This window comes from Thamnophis elegans, chromosome 4, assembly GCF_009769535.1.
Source record: "Thamnophis elegans isolate rThaEle1 chromosome 4, rThaEle1.pri, whole genome shotgun sequence".
Taxonomy (NCBI): Eukaryota; Metazoa; Chordata; class Lepidosauria; order Squamata; family Colubridae; genus Thamnophis; species Thamnophis elegans.
Genome location: NC_045544.1, coordinates 110,124,304 through 110,143,943, shown reverse-complemented (window position 1 = coordinate 110,143,943; position 19,640 = coordinate 110,124,304). Strand labels below are relative to the sequence as shown.

Here is a 19,640-nt window from a genome sequence, read left to right as displayed (position 1 = left end):
TACATCTTTCAATGCCAAATAACAGCAAGGGCAGAGGACATTCACATCTTGCATTTGAATTTCTGCTGGAGAGTAAATGCTTAACTTACTGAACTTTGTTCTGAAACTCACCTCTTTTCTCCTCCAATCCTGAATCCTTTCACGAAACAGCCCACCAGAAGGTAGATTTTTTTAAAAAGAATGCCAATGTAATTGTGATGTTGTCATTCCCTCAGGTTGCCACAAATTAAGCCACCTTTGACCCTTGTGCTCCTTAAAGCTTCATAAATAGCCCCAGCAAAGAACTGCTCAGTCCCACTTCACCTGACTTAGAGACTCCTGCTTCTTGAACTGGTTGCTCTGAGCTTCAATCATGAAGGCTTTTCTCCTCCTTGTTGCCATCTTCATGCTTTCCTACCAAGCAGTCACAGGTAAGAACTGAAATGACCCAGATGGTCTTGAGGAGAAGTGTACTTGAGAGTAATTTCAAATGCTTTTCACAAGGAATGTTTACTTATTTTATTTTTGGTATTGACCACCAGTCAAAGAGTGTTAAGAGTATTTCAATCTACAAAAGGTAAGAGGAGTGTTCCCACACCATTTTTCCAACAAGAAATGTCTCAGGGGGATCATATCTACTTGCCTTCTATAATAATGCTATGCTGTCTTAGTAGTTTTGCAAAATAAATCCTTCTTCTTTTTCCCCATCTTATCTGAGAGGGATACTGTTGGAAATAAAATAAATAAGATAAAATAATATCTTGAGCCATGGTGGCACAGTGGTTAGAGTGCAGTACTGCAGGCTACTTCTGCTGAGTGCCAGCTGCTTGCAATTTGGCAGTTCAAATCTCATCAGGCTTAAGGTAGATTCAGCTTTCCATCCTTGTGACCCCATCTCACACCAACAACAGCTAAACCTATTACAACTGATCCCATCCCTTTGGGTTCACAACTTCTAGTGATCACAGAAAAGGAAGTGCAAGATCTATTTCCCAGACAAAAGCCAGTAAAAGCTCCAGACCCAGACAAGATAACTCCTTCTTGCTTAAAAGTCTTTGCTGACCCATTGGCCTCCATCTTCACCCAAATCTTCAATAAATCACTAGAGATGTGCTATGCTCCTTCTTGCTTCAAACACTTTACTATCATCCCAGTGCCGAAGAAGCCTACCATCAAGGAATTGAATGACTACAGATCAGTTGCTTTAACATCTGAAGTTATGAAAACCTTTGAAAGGCTAATGCTGTCCCACTTGAAAACCACCACAGATCCGCTGTTAGACTCCCTGCAATCGGCATACCAAGCAAATAGATTGACAGATGACACTGTTAATATGGCTCATCCTAGAATGATTTTCTACATCCTAGAAAATCGTGAATCTCCAAAGACCTATGCAAGGATCCTCTTTGTAGACTTCAGCTCAGCATTCAATACCATCATTCCAGATATTCTTCTAAATCATCTAGCTGTACCTGTTCACACTTGTAAATGGATCATAAGCTTCCTAACAGACAGGAAGCAGCAGGTGAAACTAGGCAAAATCATATCAGATACCTGTACAATTAGCACAGGAGCCCCCAAGAAAATATCTACAGACCCCTCACACCCTGGACATAAATTGTTTCAACTTCTACCCTCAAAATGACTCTATAGGGTACTGCACACCAGAACAACTAGACACAAGGACAGTTTGTCCTGAATGCCATCGCTCTGCTAAACAACTAATCCCCACAACACTGTCAAATTATCTACTAAGACTGTATTACTATTATTCTTCTCTTCCTTCCTAGCACCTATCTCTTTCCTAGTACCTATCTCTTTCCACTTATGACTATAACCATGTTACCTGTATCTTTAAAATTGATATTGTTTGTTTCCTAGTATAATTTGATTGCTTATTATTAACCTATGACTATCACTAAGCATTATATCTTATGTTGTATCTTATGATTCTTGATGAATTTATTCTATTTCATTCTTCTTTATGTACACCGAGAGCATATGCACCAAAGACAAGTTCCTTGTGTGTCCAATCACACTTGACCAATAACAAATTCTATTCTATTCTATTCTATTCTATTCTATTCTATTCTATTCTATTCTTATTCTTATTCTAGTTTATCTTCAGACTTTAATCCTGAGGCTGGTCTCTGAACAAAGATTTGTTCTGCTTAATGACAAAATGGACATATTTTATTGGATGTGCCAAATCCAATAGAATAAAGCATTGATATATCCTGAAAAGTAGGAAAACTTGTAAAACATTGTTAAACATTATTATACCTATGGGAAGACTCATCTGCCAATATTTCAAGATGAATGTCTGAAGATACACTCACAAAATATTATTTATGTCATTTATTATATTTCCAACAGTATCCCTCTCAAATATGACTGGAGAAAAAGAAAAATGATATTTTTTTTTTTTAAAAAAGGGTAAACAGCTAAGAAAATTCATGGCATTATTATAGAAGAATGATCCCCCTAACAAATTTACATTTACATAAGTTGATCTACTATTAAAATGCTATGTTGCTTAACATATGCTTTTTTTCAGTAAATCTGAAATTTGCCTCTTGATTTCCCCAGTTTTCTCCCCCCATGAAAGGTTTATCTGCTTCTAATTCCCTCCCCCACCAGGTAATTCTGAAATTCTTCAAAATCAGCTAGTTGAAAACCTCTCTTAAATTCTCCAGCTTCTTTAAGGGCCTTCACTTTCTGATGGAATAGCTTCATAGAAGAGGTTAGTTCTAGCCTCAGAATTTAATGGGGAAACTAAAGCAGTTGCAGAAATGATGGAAACATGAAATATAGCTGGTAGCACACATTATAGGAATTAAGATATGTATTATATGAATTATATGGTAAATGGTAATTGTAAACAATACTGAGGATTTTTTTTGCAGCATATCACTGTTGTCCTAATTCTATCTTAGTTTATTAAGTTCTTTTAAATTCAATATTCAAAGAGTCACTTCTAGATGAGATGGTGACACATAAATCCAATCAAATAAATATATAGCCTACAGTAATGTTTCTTCTTGTTGTTGTCCTCTTGCTACGTTTTGTCCAAGCCTATCGATTATAGCTCACCAGGTCGCCTGGTCCTCCATTATATCAGTTGAGTTTTCCCAAGTTCATGTTCATTATGTCAATGACACTTTCTAAATGTGTCATCTGTCCCTTTCTCCTTTTGCCTTTAATCTTTCCAACATCAAGATCCTTTCAATTAATCCACTCTTCTCATTTGGTGGCCAAAGTATTTGAGCTTCAGATTCAGTATCTGTCCTTCCAAAGAAAAATGAGGGTTGATTTCCTTTAGATTTCTCCAAAACCACAATTTGAAAGCACCAATTGTTTGGTGCTCTACCTCCCTTATAATTCAACTCTAACAGCCATAGATTACTGCTGGAAAAGCTATAGCTTTGACTCTGCAAAACTTTGTTGACAAAGTGATGTCTATCTTGTTAATATGCTGCTTAGGTTTACCATAGCTTTCCTCCCAAGGAACAGGAGTCTTCTAATTTCATAGTTGCAGTTGCCATCTGAAGTGGTCTTGCAGTCTAAGAAAATAAAATCTTCCATTTCTTCCCCTTCTACTTGCTTGCCAGGAGATAATGGAAGTTGATGCTATGACCTTAGCTTTTAATGTTAGTTTCAAGCCAACTTTTGCACTCTCCACTTTCACCCTCATTACCCTCTTCACTTTCTGCCATTAGTGTAGGATCATCTGCTTATCTGAGATTGTTGATATGTCTCTTGGCAATCTTAATTCTGGTTTGTGAGTCATTCAGCTCAGCATTGTGCATGGTGTACTCTGCATATAAGTTAAATAAACAGGATCATAATATATAGTCTTTTAGTACTCCTTTCTCTATTTTGAACCAATTGATTGGTCCATGTCAAGTTCTAGCTGTTGCTTCTTGACCTGCATACAGGTTTCCCAGGAGATAGGTAAGGTCATGTGGCACTTCTGTCTCTTTAAGAACTTGCTACACTTTTGCAGTTCATACAATCCAAGGCTTTAGTATAATCAAGTAGATGGTTTCTCCATAATCCGGTGAATGCTTTAATTTGATCTCTAGTTCCTCTGCTTTTCAAAATCCAACTTATACATCTGGTAAGTGATTAGTTCACTTGTTGCTGAAGTTTAGCATATAGGATTTTAGCAGGAGCTTGCTAGCTTGTCAAATGAGCACTATTGCCTAGTAATTTGAATATTGTTTGACATTGCCCTTCTTTGGGATTGGAATGTAAACTGAACTTTTCTAATCCTGTGCCCATTGTTAAGTATTCCAAATTTGCTGGAGTGCAGCACTTTTAACAGCATAATCTTTTAGGATTTTAAATAGCTGAGCCAATATACTGTCATCTCCACTAGTAGTTTCTATACAGCCATTCAACTTCCATAGGTGAGAATGGGCTCACATCACTTCCTAGTACAGTATCAACACCAGAATCATTATTATTATTGGTTTGTTGGACAGTCAGCCAGAACTTTAGACTAGATCTGGCACATTTATCTACCTATCAAGTCCTTCCCAATGAATGGGGGATAGGTAGATGTTGTTGTTTGATGTTATTACAGGTTTTGTCAAAAGATTTAAGCTGTTCCAAGTAAAGGTGCCTTCTACTATAACTATTAAATGATAGGGATTTTGTCAATGCCAACAGTGTTCAAGTAGTGTTCCTAATATTTTGGGCTTCTTATTATTATTATTTCTAAAATGAATGTAAATCATGAAACATGTAACATTTATGAAAAGAATAAAATATAATTTGTAATAATAAATAAATACAGATTCCAAAATGCCAATAGTATTTCTCCCCCTTTTTATGCAGTAACTGGCCAAAGAGACCCTGCTAACATTGCTTGTTTCCAAAGTGGTGGCACCTGTAGAGCATCATGTCCATTTCCTAGTGTACAATCAGGAGACTGTGCTGGTGGTTTCGTTTGCTGTACATGGTAAGTCAACATTATATACCTGAATCTCTTATTCTGCTCTAAACAAATGCAGTAGTGCAAGATTTAAAACTACGGAAACATAAATCTAGGAAAGATAAAAAATTATGAAAAATTAAAGAAAAAGTGAAAAATTATTAAAATAAAAGAAAGATAAAAAAGAGAAAGAAAAAGAGAAATATTTAAAGAAGTAATTTTTGATATTATTTGCAGCAGTATAAATGTGATAGTTTTAGTTGCCAATAAAACATTTTTAATTTAAATACTACTAAAATCACTTTGGATTTTTCTTTTTCTTAAGATGCATATCTCTCTGATATAATTGGGTTGAGGAAGTCTTTAAGAACCTGGTTGTTTCGCCAGACTCCTGAGTAGGGAGCTCTACAGCCCTTGGGGTTTGGTGTTTTGTACTTGGTATCTCCACATATATGTAGTCTCTTTATGGTTGTTTTTTATTCTCAGTAATATCAACCACCCAGAATTGGTCTCTACCTGGGCAGCCTTCTAGCTTACCAGTACCTATATCTATACTTTACATCTACATATCAGATGCAGAAGATCAAGGCCACATGTTAGGTTCCAATTAATTGCTCATGTCGATGCACAGGAATTTACTAATCATCAGTGTTATTTTGGCGCTAAATAAAGATTAACAGAATTTAAGAGCAGTTGGTCTTAGACCACTTGTGGGATCACAAGGACTCCAGGTTGATTCCTATACAAAAAGGGAACAGCTGATGTCATAATAATATGATGCTCTTGTTATTGTTTTCTATTCTTTTACCCAAATCCATCATAGAACATTTTTATCTATTTCATCAAGCATGTATCAGATAACATATATAAGTATAAACATGATTTTTAATACATAAAATGGATACGAATAAAAAGGAATATTAGGACAGGGATGGTTGGCACATCGGTGCGGTTATGGGGTGAGGTCAGTCTAAACCTTAGACAATCTAAGGTTAAAGTTATGGGGCTTAGAGGAAGAAACCACAGTGTCAGCTAGTGCATTCCAGGCATTGACCACTCTGTTGCTGAAGTTGTATTTTCTGCAATCAAATTTGGAGCTGTTTACTTTGAGTTTGTATTGATTGTTTGCCTGTGTATTATTGTGGCTGAAGCTAAAGAAGTTGTTGACAGGTAGGACATTGTAGCAGATAATTTTATTTACTATGCTTAGGGCAGACCCAAGGCGATGCAGTTCTAAGTTGTTTAAGCTCAAAATTTCAAGCCTGTTGGCTTTGAATACTTTTTCACATGGGATTTGTTTTATCGCATAGATCATGAAGTTCACAGGCACTCTCAGTGATTCTTACTGCCCCACAGCACAGCCTCATAAAGTCACCCAATAAGTGCTGGTGGGCTTCGTGGTCTACATGAACCTGGGGACTGGTGGCAAGGAAGGCCTCAGCCGGTCCCTGGGCTCACGTAGAACGTGAAGCCCATTGGCACTCATGGTGGTTCTTGTCGTCCGTTGGCATGTCCCATGAAGTCACCTGCCAAGTGCTAGCAGGCTTCATGGTCTACAGGACCTTGGGGATGGCAGCAAGGAAAGCCTCAGCCGGGTCCCCAGGCTTAGACCCCAAGCCTGATGGTACTTGCGGTGGTTCTTCCTGCCCCCCACATGCCCTGGAAAGTTATCTGCTGAGTGCCAGCAGGCTTCACGGTCTATGCAAGCCCGGGGAGTGGTGGCAAGGAAGGCCTCAGCCAGTCCGGGCTCGCATAGACAGTGAAGCCTGCCGGCACTCTTGATAGCTTCCCCCTACCGTCTGCGCCCTGCAAAGTCACAGCCTTAGGCTTACTTACCTTTAGGCAGCCGCAGGAGGCGGCAGCAGTAACACAGCAGGGCAGGCAGGTTGTGAAGTCAGCAAGGATTGAGTCAGAGAGATCAGGAAGTCAATAAGATGATGTGAGACCCAAGCCAATAAAGGTAGTGGCTACGTGGTGACTATGGTATATATAGGGATCTCAGAGGTGGGGTGATCAGCAAGTCAGTAAGTGACGGATAGGTAGGCAGGCAGGGCAAGCATGGTGTGGGTAGACTAGGCAAGAGAGTGAGCAATTAGTGACCGGAGGGGAGGGAGTGAGCTGGGGCAGGCCAGGGGACCATACCGCTATGGGGGCATCGACAGGCTGGCATCACTACCAGTACAGAAAAGTATGGCCAATTTCCACTACCCTTCAATCGAACTGGACCATACCAGTAGGAACCCATCTCCACAGTGAATAGAATGTGCCAATCAAGAGATGAAAGATCTGCATCTATGAGATCATAGTTGGCTATTTTAAAGTTATAATTGGGCAGCCTATCATTATTATGATTTTTGTAAGGATGTACTGTATTTTTCGGAGAATAAGACGCATTGGAGTATAAGATGTACCAAGGTTTTGAAGAGGCAAATTTTTAAAAAAGTAGGGAGGTAGATAGAGGGATACAGAGGGAGAGAAAGAGAGAGAAATATAGTAGGTAGGTAAGGAGAGATAGATAGTAGTTAGGTAGGTAGATAAAGGGATAGATAGATAGATAGATAGATAGATAGATAGATAGATAGATAGATAGATAGATAGATAGATAGATAGATAGATAGAGATAGATAGAGATAGATAGATAGATAGATAGAATACAAAATAGAGAAATACGGTAGGTAGGAGAGAAAGAGAGTGTGTAGGTAGGTAGGTAGGTGGGTAGGTAGGTAGGTAGGTAGGTAGAGGGATAAAGAGAGAAATAGAAAGAGATAGAGAGAGACAGAAATACAGTAGATAGGTAGGGAGAGAGAGAGTGAGTAGGTAGGTACATAGGTAGAGGGGAAGAGGGAGAGAGAGAGTAGATAGGTGGCAGTGATAGGTTTAAATATTTTTAGAACCTCTATTGTAGGTGTGGCCTGCTTTGTGGGCATGGCTTGCCAACCATGTGTCTGGGTGGGAGTGGCTTGCCAACCATGTGACCTGGTGGGAGTGGCTTGCCAGCCATGTGACTGGGTGGGAATGGCCAACTTGTAAAATGTGGTGAAACTCACTTAACATTGCACTTGCTTAGCAACCAAAATGTTGGCTCAGAAACTCTGGCATTTGAAGCACGCAAGTCTTAAAGCTCTCAAGTTACAAGATCCTTGCACCCCTAACCCTTTAGAAAAAAAAAACAGGGGTGTTCAAACTTGACAGCTTTTAGATTTGTGGACTTTAATGCCCAGAATTCCTCCTCCAGTCATGTTGGCTCAGGAACTCTGGCATTGAAGTGTGAAGAGCCGAGGTGGCGCAGTGGTTAAATGCAGCACTGCAGGCTACTTCAGCTGACTGCAGTTCAGCAGTTCGGCTGTTCAAATCTCACTGGCTCAGGGTTGACTCAGCCTTCCATCCTTCCGAGGTGGGTAAAATGAGGACCCGGATTGTTGTTGGGGGCAATATGCTGACTCTGTAAACCGCTTAGAGAGGGCTGAAAGCCCTATGAAGCGGTATATAAGTCTAACTGCTATATAAGTCTAACTGCTATGCTAAGTCTTAAAGCTGTCAAGTTACAAGGCCCTTGCACCCTTAACCCTTTAGACAGCTTTAAGACGTGGACTTCAACTCCCAGAATTCCTCCTCTCGCTCTTCATCTTGATGATGTGCGGACGAGTGGGGGGAAGGAGCTGAAAGCGGTTCTAAACAGCACTGTAGATTTTTGGAATTTCTTCTATAGAAGAGGTTAGAACTGGCAGGAATCCAGCCCTGGTAGGTGGGTAAGTAGGTAGATAGAGGGATAGAAAGAGAGAAATACAGTAGATAGGTAAGGAGAAAGGGAGGGAGGGAGGGAGGGAGGGAGGGAGGGAGGGAGAGAGAGAGAGAGAGAGAGAGAGAGAGAGAGAGAGAGAGACAGAAAGAAATATGATAAGTAGGGAGATAGAGAGAGAGTAGTTAGGTACATAGGTTGATAGAGGGGGGAGAGAGAGTAAGTAGGGAGAGAGAGAGAGAGAGAGAGAGAGAGAGAGAGAGAGAGAAATACAGTAGATAGGTAGGGGGAGAGAGAGAATAGGTAGGTAGGTAGGTAGGTAGGTAGGTAGATAGAGGGATATATAGAGAGCGTGTGTAGGTAGGTAGGTAGATGTTTCCAGGTGTATTTATCCATGTGCTGGAGAAGGAAATCACTGACATTCTGCAGCACCTAAAACTTTGTTTCTGCTGGCAAAGCACTTGATCAATCTATTCTCATCAATCAGTTAAGAGCTTTCCGAAAGGGAGAAATTAATTTTGTTTGCACTTTGCAAACCTCTCAAAAATGGCCCATTTTTTTGTGAAAATGGGCCTTTTTTGTCAAAAAAAACCTGCATGCATATCCTTATGGAGGCTTATAAAGTGCTGCTGGGGGCTGGAGGAGGGGCAGAACGGCCTGTTGCTTGCTCATTTCTGCCCTCCCCAGCCCCCAGGAGCTCTCTGAAAGCCCCCATAAGGGTATGCACAGCCACTTTGGTGAAGAGGGTGGGGCTTTGGGAGGCAAAAAAATGCTGTATTCAATGTATAAGATGCACCTCAGTTTTCAGCCTCTTTTTTGAGGAAAAAAGGTGCGTATTATAATTCAAAAATATGATATATTGAGACAAAAGTCAATCATGCTGTGGTCACTGTTGGAAAAGGATTCTTTCTTTGTAGTCCATAAATTGAGTTTAAACTGTTGCAGAAGATGAGATCAAGGCAGTTGTTGAGTCTAGTGTTGTTAGTTATTAGTTGATCTAGTCCCAGACTAATAACAACATTGCACAGGTTGCATGTATGGGTTCAGTTGTACATTTGTTTAGGGTCCAATTAATAAGAGGTAGATTGAGGTCAACAAGAAAGATAAGAGGGTGTGGGCAGGACGCAGCCCACAATAGTAGTGAAGTTATCTTGTTCGCATGTATGATGTAAGATACTAAGAAGTTAAGTGTGGTATTTAAGGACAGCTCGCAGACAATGGTCTCAGGAAGAGCGAGTTCATGCGTAACTTGAATATTTTTTAGATTTAGGGACTTTTTATAAAGATAGCAACTCCACTTCCTCTACGGATTTCACAATAAAAAACTGTATTGGCCTATTGATTCTTTCTACATTCCTGTTGAGCATTACTTTTCTATCGTTTGAAATAACTTTGAAGTATTATGATGAGATTTGTCCATCTTGACAATTAAGTCTTTTTCTTATACTCCCTTCTTTAGTTGTCCTGTGTGCTTTCCCACAGAGTTCTTTAAAATAATCGATCAATGAATGGCTTCACCCCTTCCATTCCTTTATCGTTCTATTGTGATTTTCCCCCCCAATCAGCTGTATTATTTCCCATCATAACCGTAATTCTCTTATATATCAAAAAATGTTGTGAACAAATGCTGCTTCTGGGGATGGGGGCAACTGAACCCATAGAGTTGTCAAACTCGCAGTCTGTAAGCTGGATGTATCACATGTTGGCCATTCCCATGCCCAGTTTAGCAAAGGGGGATACATCATGTGATGCTGCCTGGTGACGCAAGTTTGACACCCCTGCCATAAGGTATATAACAAATGAAAAAATATACAATATGTTAATAACTCTAGAACAATATACTAATGTAGGCTTTTATAGAACATTGTCTATTAATACTAGCATTTTTAAAATTGATTTGCTGCTGATTTATGATTCTCACTCATTTCTAAATATGCAATTCTTGTTTCTTTTAAAAAAATGTTTATAGGCCACGCCAAGGTCCTGTATAAACTATCAGGAAAACTCTGAATAGTTTGAAGAGTTCCGAAGAAGAAATTGAAACAAGGTGGCTGGAAGAAGTGCAAGCAATTCTCCTGAGATACAAACATTTTGATTGAATATATAATCTGGAAAAGGATAACTGTTTAACCTATTAATCGGTATATTAAAGCTCTACAATAGCAATGGTTAATTTGTAATTATTATACTTCATTACTGTATCAAACTAGTATTAAATATTAATTATAAAAAGTTGACCAAACTGAGATTAATAACATGACAAATGTATAATTTCCTGGTGATTAGGTGGAAATTACCTAGAAATTACCTAGTATTATCTTGAGTACTGCAAGTGCTTCACACTTCTTTTGTTTAACTTTGCTTGGACACAATTTTACAAAATTTGGGATAATGAATATCTAAAAGTTCTGTAGGGGAAAATGATCACTCTTATATGAATGGCAGATGAATTTTCTAAGTGCACAAGTCTAGAAACTGAAAACACAAATTTTATTTAGATGATTATTGATATTCATTGGTTCATCAATTCAGATATCGTCACATGCAAGCTAACATTCATGAGAATACTGGAATTCCAAGTCATTCAGTGTAATATGCACATGTACAACTACAGATAACACAAAATACTTAAAAATCAAATGTAAATGATATTTGGATCAAACTTTTCAGAAATTACACTTTAAATAAAAACTGGATCCATTTGGGATGCCACGTGGGATACTTTGAAAGCACTGCTAAGGCAAAAGTATGGAAGTTTCCATAGGAATCCCTGGAGGAATCTGAGCCTGGTTGATTGCTATCCTGGCCCATTAAATGTTTACCCTATTCAAAATATTACAACACTTTGGTTCTCTATAAAGTTTATATAAAGTTTTTCTTGTTTAGACATAGCTTCTGATTCCAGGCCCAAATAGGCTTTCCAATATCTCTACCAAAGGTATTGGGTATGAAAATTACATAGATGATTTCCCCGAATTTTCTCCAGGGAAAAGAGATATTCACCAATTCAGCAAGCTTTTTAATCTATAGCTTTTTAACAAAAAAAAAGCTTCTTCCAACATGTTAAAAACAAGAAAAAGTTTAAAAGGAAACAATTGGTCCATTGCTGGGAGAAAGTGGCAAAAACGTGACAAGCAACAGGGAGAAAGCAGAACTATTTAACTCACTTTTTGCATCTGTCTTTACACAAAGGGATAAAACAACCTATCAAAAACAGCACCACAAAAATCAGATTAGGAACACAAATTGAAATAGGGAAAAAAATGGTAAGTGAACACCTGTCTACCCTAGATGAGTTCAAACCACCAGGACCGGATGGATTACACCCCAGGGTTGTGAAGGAACTGGCAGATAAGATCTCAGAAACACTGAACTATATCTTTCAGAGATCCTGGAGCATTTGGGAACTGCCAGAGGACTGGAAAAGAGCTGATGTGGTTCCCATTTTCAAAAAAAGAAAAAAAAATAGATCCAGAAAACTATAGACCTATCAGCCTGACATCAATACCAGGAAAGATTCTGGAAAAGATAATCAAGCAACAAATTAGCGAACACCTAGAAGTAAACAAAGTAATAGCCAAAAGCCAACATGGGTTTGTCAAAAACAGATCATGCCAGACTAATCTTATTGCATTCTTTGACAAAGTGACAAAATTAGTGGACCAGAGGAATGCCATCGATATAGTTTATTTGGACTTCAGTAAGGCATTTGATAAGGTAGACCATAACCTACTACTAGATAAAGTAAAAGAATGTGGGTTAGACAGCATCACCACCAGATGGATTTGTAACTGGCTGACCAACCACACTCAATGTGTAGTCCTCAATGGAACTGCATCTACATGGAGGGAAGTATGCAGTGGAGTACCCCAAGGCTCTGTTTTAGGCCCAGTACTCTTCAACATCTTCATCAATGATTTGGATGAGGGAATAAATGGGGAACTCGTCAAATTTGCAGATGACACCAAGCTAGTAGGAATAGCTAACACTCCAGAAGACAGGCTTAAGATACAGAAGGATCTTGACAAACTTGAACATTGGGCACTATCTAATAAAATGAAATTCAATGGTGAAAAGTATAAGGTTCTACATTTAGGCAAGAAAAACAAAATGCACAGGTACAGTATATGTGGTACCTTGCTCAATAGTAGTAACTGTGAGAGGGATCTTGGAGTCCTAGTGGACAACCATTTAAATATGAGCCAGCAGTGTGCAACAGCTGCCAAAAAAGCCAACACAGTTCTAGGCTACATAAACAGAGGGATAGAATCAAGATCATGTGAAGTAATACCACTTTATAATGCCTTGGTAAGGCCAAACTTGGAATACTGTATTCAGTTTTGGTTGCCATGATGTAGAAAAGATGTGGAGACTCTAGAAAGAGTACAAAGAAGAGCAACAAAGATGATTAGGGGACTGGAGACTAAAACACATGAAGAACAGCTGCAGGAACTGGTATGTCTAGTTTAATGAAAAGAAGGACTAGAGGAGACATGATAGCAGTGTTCCAATATCTCAGGGGTTGCCACAAAGAAGAGGGAGTCAACTATTCTCCAAGGCACCTGAGGGTAGAACAAGAAGCAATGGGTGGAAATAAATCAAGGAGAGAAGCAACTTAGAACTGAGGAGAAATTTCCTGACAGTTAGAACAATTAATCAGTGGAACAGCTTGTGTCCAGAAGTTATGAATGCCCCAACACTGGAAGTCTTTAAGAAGATGTTGAATAGCATTTCTCTGAAATAGTATAGGGTTTCCTGCCTAGGCAGGGGGTTGGACTAGAACAGTGTTTTTCAACCTTTTTTGTGCAAAGGCACACTTTTTTCATGAAAAAAATCACGAGGCACACCACCATTAGAAAATGTTAAAAAAAATTAACTCTGTGCCTATATTGACTATATATAAAGTAATTCTAGGCCCTAGAAGACAGAAAGGAGGACCCAAGCAGTGGGGGGGAGGGGAGGGTCCCCTGCCCGGGCAGCTTGGAAGGATCTTTCCCTGCCCAGTGAAGGTTGAAGGGGCTGCAGGAAGGGCCAAAGTGACATCCACGAAGCTGATCACTCCAATCAGGGAAGGGGAGCGGCACCTTTGTCCCATCCTGAGAAAGCCCCTGGCAGCCCGGGCTGCCTCTGGGTTCCCCTCCTCCAGGGAAGGGAGCATTGGTGACGGGCAGGCGGCTGCCTGGGGCAGTCTTGGAGAGCGAAGGTGAGGACCTCCTTTGTCCAAACGGGGATCTCTCTTCCGCTACCCACACTGCCAGTGGTCAGCCTCTACCCCCACCCCCCAGCCCACTTCCCTCCGAAGCCTAGTTGCTCGCCCTGCCCGGTAGGTGCCCGGCGCCTCCTGCTTGGCTTCGGAGCAGAGTCCTGGCAGGAAAGAGGGACTGGAGGGCAGGGGCAGGAACCGCTGCTTTCTGCGGGAGATGGCGCCAACGACCCAACTCGCCGAGCACTGTAACTGGCCGGAGATGGGTGAGCAGGCGGGCGGCAGCAGCTTCGTTTGTCCACCGCCAGCCCACAGCAAGCTTGTCTCCTGCCGCTTGTCTCCTGCGGGGTGGCGCGATGCGGGGGCGTTTCTGCTCGGCCTCCTCCTGCGACTCCGCGGGCGAGGAAGAGGTCGGTGGCTGCTCCCTGGGGAGGTGCTTTCAGGGCCAGCCAGTCAGACCCACCGCTATGGGCGCATGCATGGGACGTCAGTGACGTCCCTGCGTGCGCTACCTCCCGGCAGTCCCCGCGTTTTTAAAGTAAACGCGGGGCCGCAAGGACTTAATAGAGGCATCCCTGTGTCCCGAAAGCAACTTTCGGGATACAGAGATGTCCCGAGGCAAAAACACCCGGTGGGTGTTTTTCCCATGGCACATCTTACACTATGTCACGGCACACTAGTGTGCCGCGGCACAGTGGTTGAAAAACACTGGACTAGAAGACCTCCAAGATCCCTTCCACCTCTGCTATTGTATTGTATTTTATTTTATGATCTGGTCATAGTTAACTTATCAATCAAGCTAGAACAGAACAAAGCCAACCACTGTTTATAATATAATCCTGTGTATACAATATATCCCCCACTTTAAAGCATCCATTAGGAATTGCTTTGGAAACGTCTGGTAAAAAAAAGGCAAACTGAAGACAGGTTCAATAAAAATAGTAAGTTATACATTTCGGCAACAAAAAACAAATGCACAACTTTAGAATATGTGATACCTTGTTCAATAGTAGTAGCTGTGAGAGGGATCTTGGAGTCCTAATGGACAACCATTTAAATATGAGCCAGCAATGTGCAACAGCTGCCAAAAAAGCCACCACGGTTCTAGGCTGCATAAACGGAGAGATAGAATCAAGATTATGTGAAGTGTTAGTACCAGTTAATAATGTCTTGGAAAACCACACTTGGAACACTGCATCCAGTTTTGGTTGCCACAATGTAAAAAAGATGTTGAGCGCAGAGGAGAGCAACAAAGATGATTAAGGCACTGGAGGCTAAAATATATATATAACGGTTGCTGGAATTGGGTAGTTTCATGAATAGAAGGACTAGGGGTGACTTGATAGCAGTGTTCCAGTATCTCAGGGGTTGCCATAACGAAGATAGAGTCAAACTATTCTCCACAGCACTTGAAGGCAGGACAAGAAGCAATGAATAGAAACTAATCAAGGAGAGAAGCAACCTAGAACTAAGAAGAAATGTTCTGACAGTTAGAACAATTACTCAGTGGAACAAATTGCCTCCAGAAGTTATGAATTCTCCAATACTAGAAGTTGTTAAGAAGAGATTGGACAACCATTTGCTGAAATGATGTAGGGTTCCCTGCCTGAATAGGGAGTTGGACTAAAGACCTCCAAGTTTCCTTCCAATTCAATCTATTCTATACTAAAAGCGGGTACTTAATCCCTTGAATGGATCTTGCATTTCTAGCATTGAGGATATATTATTGAGTTAATGGACCATTCTTGGATCAATCATAGGAATATTTCTCTATGGTGAGTGGCCCATAGCATTAAGTGGATCTACTCTGAGCTTTTCACTAATTTATGAGAGAAAATGCAGTTGCCTAAACTGAAATTGACAATTGCGACTATAAGCCAAAGATGGGCCAAAAGTATCCACAGAAAAGAAGAAAGCAAAAAAAAGAAATTGCATTTCTTTCTCTGCTAGATCAGCAGGTCAGCGGTTCAAATCTCACCGGCTCAGGGTTGACTCAGCCTTCCATCCTTCCGAGGTGGGTAAAATGAGGACCCAGATTGTTGGGGGCAATATGCTGACTCTCTGTAAACCGCTTAGAGAGGCCTGAAAGGCCTATGAAGCGGTATATAAGTCTACTGCTATTGCTATTGCTATTGCTATTGCTTTTCTTTTTTTTTTTTGATATATTACTTTTATTTTTTAATCCATATGTATACAAGATATTTTAGATAGAAGGTAGTGCCAGGTGTGGGCCCTGGGAAGTCGGGAGGATTAGGGATGGGGATTGTGGGGGGTGGGGTGGGGGGGTGTTAATATAGTTTTAATAAGAACAAGAATGTATTTATATACGGTGGTTCTTTTTTTTATTATTATTATTATTATTTTCCTTGGTTCACTTTACTTTTATCAGATCAAACAATACTCGAATAAAGGCATACACCAAGGAGGGAGGTAGAGGGAAGGAAGAGGGAGGAGTAAGGAAGGAGTAAGGGGAATGTAAGGAGTAAGAGGAATGTAAGGAGGGTGTCTGGGGAGTAAGGGGAGAAGGAAGGTTTGAGGGGAAAGGGAAGTAGGAGGGGAGTGTTAGAGGGAGAAAGGAAAGTTGGAGGGGGTAGATGGGGTGTATGGAGGATGCAAGGGTTAGGTGGGGTTGTGAATGATGAGTTGTGTTTCCTTTTTATTTGTTCGTTTTATTCCCTTTTTCTTTTTTTTTCTTTTCTTATAGTAAATACCCTGTATATAAATGATTGCAAATGGAATGTGAAAATTGAATAAAATATTTTATACAATAAAGAATCTCCGAGGACAGCAAAAAAAAAAAAAAAAAAAAAAAAAAAAAAAAGAAGAAAGCCAGGAATCCTGTAGATCACAGCTGTCAAACTCCCAGCCCATGGGCCAGATACCTCCATGCTGGCCATGCCCATCCTGGTTTAGCAAAGGAGAAAAAAGTCGCAATACACCATGTGATGCCGCCATGACAACATGAGTTTGACAGCCCTGTAGATTTAAATCAGAAAATAAATGAAATGTACCAAGTTGTTGGGAACCAAAGGATATATATAAGAAATATCAGAAAATGGATAAAAGAGGCACTTCTGAGGAAGCAATGGCAGACTGAAATGACTCTACTCTGTGCATAGCCTACATGTATGGTGGAATGAAGAGCTGGTGAATAAAAAAGCTTCTTGAAATTGCTCTCCAGGCAAAGGAACTCACAAGAGTTACATACAGAGGGTCACAGTGGTGTGGCCAAGATGTGGATTCGAGCCTTCAAATATACACTGGTTTCACACACTTCCTTCTTATTCATTTGGAAATTGCTTGTTCCCTGTTTTTGTATATTAAGAACCTTCAAAATGACAATTTTCAATTTAACAGTGATTCCCTTTTTATGCTCAGCAAAAGAAGTTTGATACGTGAACTAAAAAAATAATATTTTGAAGTAAACAGGAAAATCCTGATTAGAATGCTGATTCTGGAAAGTTATAAATGGATTAAGGAGTCAAATAAGATTTTGAAATCCATCCTGTGGGTTATTTAAAATTCTATTAAAAATATATGAAGATGTTGAAGCTAAGTGCTAGAAACCTTCCATGGGGAAAAGTGAACTAGAGAAAAATATTATAAGAGAGCTTTGAAGGCCATTTTTAAAGGAGAAGAGCTACACTTATGCAGAATGAGAGAAGTATTTTAATTTAGAAATAATTTAAGGATATTTGATGAAAACACCTTTAGAAATTGCCTAATATTGTCTGCTACCAAAAAAAAAAAGAATTTCAAAATTAGAAATAGAGGAAAATATCACCAAGATGGAGACTGTTGAATGTGGATTTTAAAATGACAAGTCACAATACATAATGAAATGGAAAAAGGTGTTACAAAGGATTTATAAATTTAAGTGGCTGATGTCTTACTAAGTAAAAGGAACACACAAATAATAAACCAGAAGAGTGGCCTGGGCAACTTTCCTACCTTAGATTAACATAAGAGACATGTTACATGTATAAAGGAGTTCCTTTAAAAAAGACGAGAAAATTAAAGGAAATAAAGTTTTAGGACACTATTAAAAGGGATGAAAGATCATCATTTTTAAAAGTGAAAAGAACAAATATAAAGTTGTCTTTCTTTATCAAGGTTAAATTATAAATGTAATTCTTAATTGATTTTTCTTAACAAAAACTAACTATCAAGGCTTTAAAGATTTATTTATAAAAAGAGATAAGAAAGCAGAGTTTATTGTATTTCCTGAGAAAGAAATAAGCCATTGTGTTAAAAACATAGGAAATCCAATGTATTTCTAAATTTTAAAGTGTTTGCTGAATTTATTTAGAGAGATCATCTTCCATTCCCCTATAAGAAATGCTTTAAACTGAAGAAAATGAAGCAGAAGAAGGAAGCTGGACTTCTATATTGAATGCTACTCTGTTACATTTCCTTCCATTCATATTAGAGAAATAATAAGTAATCTTTGGCCTAAAGTATGCATTTATTAAATGAAAAAGATTGAAAGATCAGAGAAAGTTCATTCTTAACGTTACAATATTTAAATAACCAAATGGTACTGTATGTGAGAAAAAATATGCTTTTTTTAGTATTACCTTTACAACATAAAGTATGCATTTATTAAATGAAAAAGATTAAAATGTATTTCCCTGCATGCTGTTTGTTTTCAGTTGCAAGGTGATTTCAAAGAGAGGCATAGCTCATTACTTTCTACCTATAACTTTTGTCTTTGCCATCAAACAGCACAACATTTCCAGATATTTTGCTATGCTTTCAAGACTTTGTCACACTTTTGATGCTTTTCCAAAGGTGGAGATGAGAGAAAGTTCATTCTTAACTTTACAGTATTTAAATAACCAAATGGTACTCTATGTGAGAAAAAAATGCCTTTTTAGTATTACCTTTACAACATTAAAACTATTAAAATTAGATTATAATTATTCCTGGTAAGTGAACAGTTTTCATGTTGTTATGCTCTTTGTACTGGAGCTCCCTCTTGTGGCTGAGAGACAGAGAAAAATCAAAATAAACAATAACTGCTTTAGCTAAATTACACTTCTGATTAGCCTAAACAAAATGCAGCTATTTTTAATTGGCTACTACCTTCCTTCCTTTCCTAGAATTCCTGCTGGCTTCCATATGTCATTTCTCCAGGTTGCCAAAATTTAAGCCACCTTTGACCCTTGTGCTCCTTAAATCTTCATAAATAGCCTCCTCAGCAAAGAACTGCCCAGTCCCACTTGACCTGACTTAGAGATTCCTGCCTCTTGAACTGGTTGCTCTGAGCTTCAGCCATGAAGGCTCTTCTCCTCCTTGTTGCTATCTTCTTGTTTTCCCACCAAGCAGGTAAGGAGAGAAACTAAAATGACCCAGATGGTCTAGAGGAAAATGTACCTGAGACTAATCTCAAATACTTTTCACAAGGATTCTTTACATACTTTATTTTTTGTGTTGATCACCAGTCAAAGAGCATAAAGGGTATTTCAATCTATAAATGTTAAGAAGGTTCTTCCCACCTCATTTTTCCATCACAAAATGTGTCAGGGGGATCATATCTACCTGTCTTGTCTTAGTAGTTTGCCCTTTCTTTTAAAAAAATCATTTAAATTTTTCTCCCATTGTTCTCGGCCAAATGGCACAGCTGGCGAAGGTGTGATGCCAGCAGATGGGCATGCAGAGAGGGCAGCACATGGGAGATGGCAACGTCAGAACCCTCCCTGGCTCTTCCCCAACGCTCCTTGCACCAGCTAAATCCCCTGATTCAAATGCCACCACTGCTGCCATTTCCCACCTTCCTT

At 39.4% G+C, this 19,640-nt stretch overlaps 1 long non-coding RNA gene across 1 annotated transcript; it reads left to right on the top strand.

The window, feature by feature from the left end:
* Nucleotides 1-264: 264 nt before the first annotated feature.
* Nucleotides 265-10,825, top strand: LOC116508207. The gene is made up of 3 exons (XR_004255297.1): nucleotides 265-410; nucleotides 4,822-4,945; nucleotides 10,627-10,825. It is a non-coding gene; the product is annotated as an uncharacterized LOC116508207 (long non-coding RNA).
* The last annotated feature ends 8,815 nt before the right edge of the window (nucleotides 10,826-19,640 follow it).